Source organism: Artemia sp. Qi Xiang Cuo, chromosome 6 (assembly GCF_049724085.1).
Source record: "Artemia sp. Qi Xiang Cuo chromosome 6, ASM4972408v1, whole genome shotgun sequence".
Taxonomy (NCBI): Eukaryota; Metazoa; Arthropoda; class Branchiopoda; order Anostraca; family Artemiidae; genus Artemia; species Artemia sp. Qi Xiang Cuo.
The window spans coordinates 55,734,101-55,740,984 of NC_142799.1; positions in this window are offsets into that span (position 1 = coordinate 55,734,101).

The window sequence follows — 6,884 nt, forward strand, 5'->3', positions numbered from 1 at the left end:
AGGGTTCATGGGTTGACTTAATTATTTTAATTGGGATAGTTTTTTGAGTTTTTGGTTACTTTTGATTTTGCTTCATAGGTTTTTATTCTTTTAAATATAGTTTCATTTCTTTTCGCTTTATACATTGCACTTTTTGGATTATATAGATACTGTTTGTAATATTTTATTTCTTGGAGGGGGTCATGTTTCCCTTGATATTTTACACAGTTTGGATTTCCCTCAATTTTGTAAACTAATTTTTTCTTTCTACATTTGTCAAGAAGTAATAAATCTGTCTGACAAGGACCTTTAACATACCAGTACCGGATTTTATATTGTTTTTGCAACTTTCTTATTTAATGTTGAACGATATGGAGGTACTTGCCCTTTCTGCCGTTGCATTTTATTCCTAGTTTCCCTCTTGCGGGTCGATATTTGGGTGTATTTGCTAAACGTAATCCGAAGATATATGATCCTATGTTGTATTCTCTTAAATCGTTTTTGACATTCCACTTTTTCGCAAAAACTTCTTCCCCTGATTTATTCACAATGATCATTGCCGCTGAGTATATGACGTTTTCTTTTGCATACTTTATAGTTATGAACTCCGTATCGATAATTGCTTTGGCCATTGTCTGAAATGAAAGGTAGTTTCTATTGGTCTTTGTCTAGTTATTTTTTTTCAAAATTAGTTACAATGATGATACACTCTAGGTCAAAGTCAAACTACCTTTTCACCGGCATTTCCTCAATACATCCGGTACTTATTCATTCGACATAATTCGAGTCGTCTAAAGCTCCATATTAACTAATAATGAAAATATACTCTGAATGGAAAACAAAGTAACTTCAGGTCGAAGTTAAACTACTTTTTCACCGGTGCCACCTTGCACCTGGTTATTTGTGTAGTCGAACATAATTCGATTCCCTAAAGTTCCATATTCTAGTTTAACGACTTTGCGGTCGACTTATAGGCTTAAAAGTATAGAGACTTTCGAGAAACTACCTTTTTTCGTCAATGTATATTAATAATGTATTTAGATCTCATGACATTCATTTTAACTCAGAGTTTTATAAATATAAATACAATGCTGGTTTTTAATACATTTTTTTTAATTGCGATAATAATCGATTTGCGTAGTTATAATGCTTTAGGTAATATTAGAGGGTTCTTTTATCATTAATTTTGACGAGATTATTTATATATACAGTTTCTTCCACTACTACTGGGCTTTAATTTCAATATGGGTGCATCATCCGGCAGTGCCGCCTTTGAACTTGGAGATGTAAGCATATCGAGAAGTCGATAACTTTCCCATGATGAAACATTTGAGCTGAGAAATTTGAGTTCAAATAGTATATTATTTTTCCCACTTTCAGGTATATTTAAGTACATTAAATACACTAATAACTGGTTTGGGAGGTGCAGGCCCTCCAGTGTGGTCATTATGTCATTCCTTTGCATATTTTGTCGAATGACTTTCCGGCATAACTGAGATAAGGATAATTGATCATTTATTATTTTCACTATGGAAAAACTTAAGTTTACGTGTGATTGGCAGCAGCATAGTTGCTCACGCACAATTATGTCTAACCCAGGAAATATTTTTCTTCCAAAATTTTCGTCTTGTTGGAATATGTTCAATGTTATTTTCTTTATGTCCTTATAATCTTTTGGGGTAACTTGAAAAATTGCGGATCCTGTTGAAGGGTTTATTGGATTTAAATACGTGTTATTTACACAGTTAACATATAAGATCATAAGAAAGCTTTCACCTTTTAACATATGTCCTCGGTCTATTAGTATGGAGAGAATTTTAATGGGCCAAATTGTGGTTATATTGTTATCATCTTGATCGTACCAAATATTTTCGGCGATATAATCAGACAATAAGCTATATTTTGTTTTTGGGACACTTTGTATTAAAATTCAGAAAGCCAGGTCGGCACTTAGTCTGGTGTGTTCGAGTGTTCTCGTCATTGCACCCGCACTAAAGTTATAATGAACTAAGCTTGCCGTTAATCTTCGGATCATTCTTGGTTCTAAGAATATTCTTCGAGATTTCAGAAGATAATATAGTTTTGGGCAGTCGAGATTTTCTACCATTCTGATAAGTTCCTCTTCTCTTATTAAATTATCAACATATCCCCATTCTCTTAATGAATCATTAATGTTGTCTACACTATGTCTTTTCTTAAGATTCCATAAGGTTACATTTTCTAGTCTAAGATTATTTAATTCTTGATGGCTTGGGTATCTTATCATGGTTATTTTTTTTAATTTATTCTAGTAGATTTTGGGTTAATATAAGCAACGTACCGTATAGTTGCTTGTGTCGGCGTTTCCCTTAACTAGTGGTTGAAGGTTATTCACGTACCGCATCTGCAAATGTGTTCTTATATAAAGTCTATCAGTAACTATGAAATAAATGATTACTTAATAGTAATATATTTTGAAATGGTTATAGTGATTTAAAGTATAATAATGGCTTAGTCAGAGGCTTTCAATTTGATGATATTTGTTATTACATATAGCTGTTTTTAATTGGATTTTCTAATTTATGGTACTTAACCTCCATTGGCATCCTTGGGTTCCTTTTCCTGTTTGAGTTGACCTTCGTAAGAATTACCATGGCACGGGGCTTGATCGTAAAATTAAATCACTCGTGTTCCCGCCCCTTGCCAACGCATTCCCCACGCATCGGACAATTTTGCCCTTTTTTATTCCATATTCGTGTATGGTCACTTGTGTTATCACATTTTCTTCTAATGATGGGTGTTTCAGGTAGGGTATTTTTTGCGGATCACGCAATTAATTTTATTAGTCTTTTGTTGTTTTTCTTCCTGTTCTAGTTGTACTTTGTAAGAAATACCTTGGCACGGCGCCCGTCCAGGAAATCAATTAAACCGCGTACCGGTACCGTGCCAACCTATTCCCCACGTATCAGAATTCTTGTCCATTTTTATTCCATATTCTCGTATGGTTATTTCTGTCGTCCCATTTTCTTCTTATGGTAGAGGTGAGTTAGGATAATTTTTGGCAGATCACTTATTATAGGGAGATTTATTGATTTTCCCATGAGAGTCCTATAGCCAATTCTCATGACCAATGGAATAAAACGCACCACAGGTCACAACAGTTGACCAACGGGTCCCCACGTTGCAGGATTGTTTCTTTCAACTGCAGTTCATAACTCTTTGTTATTCGGGTTCATGTTTATAACAGGGTATTAGTTTCTCATGAAGAGCTAAGGCCAAATGGAAATGGCAACAGGACGACAATGCCTCCTCGGGGCCACCGCTTCCCACGATTTAGGGTCTATTTTTTTTAGAAGTTTGACGAATTGGCAGTTGTAGTGCTTGCCAAGCAATGTCTTGTTGTGCAATAAAGTCTTGTATCCATGTAACTTTTTCTCAACAGGGGGTGAAGGTCAAGTGATTGCATGGTGGGACAATATATACCATGCTCATCCTTAGCTTTAACCTCCTATGCTCGGAGGTTCATCCATTTTTATTATCGTATAACGTATAGACGTTTGAATTAGTGCTCTTATTCCATTTTCGGAGTATTTTGGGGGTATTTCGCTGACTATCATTTTATTTTGCTTTTATGAATTAGAATTGCCATGTCTACTGAGCTTTTATTAATTGTCGAGAAAAAAAATGTGTCGTTACTTTCGAAGTGTCAGGAATACCACTGCTGATTTTTTTTTAGTTAAAAGTATGTTTCGCCTTGGTTAAGTGAGTTTTTTGAGAAATTTTTAAAATAAATCAATTTTTTTTATTACAAGCCGAAGTGTGAGGGGTGTCACTACTGATTTTTAGCTAAAAGTATCTTTTACATGGTTTGAGTGGGTTTTTGAGCTTAAGTAGTTGAGTAAAGGGTTGTATTATATTGTTCGTTAGCATATTTTAATGAACGTGACATGGTTTAAACAAGTTTTTATTAAGGTTATATTTCGAAAATATAGGCTTATTTTTAAGGCTTTCAAAAAATTAAGCTATTAAACTATAATGCATTTTCTTTTATCTTTATGTTTTATTTAGCTTTGACTACTATGATTAAAATATTTATTAATTTATTTTCTACACCTTTGTACACACTTAATTAAAGGGAATTAATTTATTTTATATTGAATGCGATTCTTTTCTAATTGCTTATTTTGGTAGCTATTGTTTAAGTTGAATTGCGTGAAAAGTCGCGTATTGGTGTTTAGTCAATTAATTTCTTTTAGACTATGTAGGGATAAATTCCCTATTTCAGCTGATGCGCCGGAATCTATAAACGCTTTGAAATTAATACTTGCAACACCAAAATCATTTAATATAGGTAATATGTCATTATTATCACTAAAAGAAGATATGATTATTGGAAGGGATCTATGAAAAATACTGGCCTCCAGGGTCCCGGTTAATTTTCTTGGGGGCCTGATTCGTTTCCCTGAGCGCTTACCTTATAAGTTGGCGTTTGACATTGGGGTTTGGTTGGAATTTCACTTGCTAGTGAAGTTCCAAATTGATGGACATTTGATTGTCTTGGTTGCCACGTATAATTGCGTGGGTTAGGATTTCTTGTGCTGACGATTCGCGGTATTTGTTCATTTTGTATTGGGGAAAAATTTCTTTCGTTTCCCAAAAAATTTCTTTCATTTCCCGTCGGTAAAAAATATCCTCTGTTATCGCTCGTATTCCTGTTGAATCTAGTTGGATACACCGTCCGTGAATTAAATTGATACATGTTTTGTCGGGTATTTGCGTTGGGGAACCGATAATTACTTTGTCGGTAGGGGGAAGGATTTGTATAGGGTTGGGGAAGTGTAGATTGGGAAGGATTCACGTATCCAAATCCTTGCTGGTAGGTGTTGCGGAAAGATGGGAGACGCGGGGGCTTATTTCTATAGCTTCCTGACCCATTGGCATTTGAGTTTATTCTCCCGAACAAACGGTTATTAAAACTGGGGTTGCTGGTGTATATTTGTTTCTAGTACGGCATTCCCTGGCGATATGTCCTTGTTTATTACATGCATAGCATATAACTGGGGGGTTCTGTACGTATTCTGTCGTATTTGTAGGTACAAAACGTACCATTCTTTGCCTCGTAGGAGTTGGAGACCTATTTTGGTTTGGTTTGGGTGAATTATCTCTCGAAAAAAATCTTGGGGAAATTTCTCGTGATCGTCCCAGAGTTGAATTTTCTACATTTTTTATTCTTGTTCTATTGTGATTTGCCACAATCGAGTCAATTTCAATCATTCTCTCTACTTCCTGAACTGCTAGCTCTAATGTTTGAATATTTTTTTATATTAACATTCGGTATAGTTTCAGGCTTAATCCTTGCATGAAAGCATTTAATACAATTTCATGATATAAAGGATTAGATTCTTTTCCGTACTTAGTCTCAATGGATATCAATACTTTGTGCAGATATTCTCTAACATTTTGGGTTTCATCGAAACATACTGTTCCGTGCTTTAATTTGTGTGTTGAACTAGTTTCAACAAATCTTTCTTGGAACGCTTTTAGCAATTTTTCTATTGAGTTTATTGGAAGATTTTTGTCTTCCCCTATTGTATTTTCTATTTGTTTTAAGAATGTTAGTGCTTGCCCCTTAAGTCTCATTAACAACATGCCTACTAATGATTTTAAGTCCGTTTGGGTTACTTCCACGAAATGGTTTAATTGGATAATAAATTCGTCTACATCTGAATCACCGTTATATGAGGGAAGGGATTTCGAAATTTCCAATGTTTTAGCCATGAGTTTTTGCTTTAATAATTGTTCGTTTTGATCTAACGACATATTGTTTTTTTTTAATTAATTAAAATTCGGTACTGGTTTTATTATTTTTTTTATATTGTTCAAGTTTAAGGGAACTTAGGCCTATAAAATATTGCACTTTAAAGCATGCACAAAATATTGTACTTAAAAGCATAAAATATTGCACTTTCCTTATGGTAATATTTCTCAATAATTTTTTGTTGTGGAAAATTTTGTCCTTGTGTTTTTCTCCTTTAAACCGACATCGCCAATTCTAATGTGGGGGGGGGGGGTTATTTAAATGTTTTATTACCAATTCTAATGGGGAGGTTTCATGTGAAAGAATTCCAATGGGGGTTTTCAATAAGACATTCTAATGGAAAAATTTCAAATAACTAGTTCAATGGGTAAAATTAGTCAAACTCTGAGCTGATGGTTCGGGTGTGGCTTACCTGAGTGGGGGCAGAATATTGTGTGTGAGGAGCTTAAACGAGCGGTAAAATAAAGGAGCTTATATTAACAGTTATACTGAGTCAAAATCAGATTGAAAAGTTCCAGGTTTCCATGAGAGCGAGTGGAGCCACAAGGACAAGCTGTCCAGAGAAATACTAACATAAAGAGAATAAAATAAGGAAATAATGTATTTATTTTTACTCACATATCGGAACAGAGTTTCAGGTATATCAAAACACTTGCAGTTAAAAGACACAAGGTTAATGCTCACTAGCAATACAAGTAACGTCAATCAATCTGTTTCCAGATTCACATAAAAGTTATAGTAGACATGCAACAGACTGGCTCTAAACTCATTCTAGACTCCTCCAAGACTGACTAAAAAATTGCTAAGTTCTAGCTATCTACTATTTCCAATTTCGCCAGAGGTTACGTTCGGGCGTTACTAACAAGTATATTTTACAGATTCTATTGGTTCCACTATATATCCTATATTACTATTGGATGGACATACACCAATGGGCTACTTGGGTTTAATTTCGATTTATGACTTTAAGATATAACTTTGGAATTTTTCATAACAAAACAAAGTTTTACACTGTAGTTTTTTTTTGCTGTCCAGGTGTCACTTAGTTGCCAGAAGATTTACAATTTATTTCTATGAAACTCGTTAGAGGACAATACGATTTAATTAC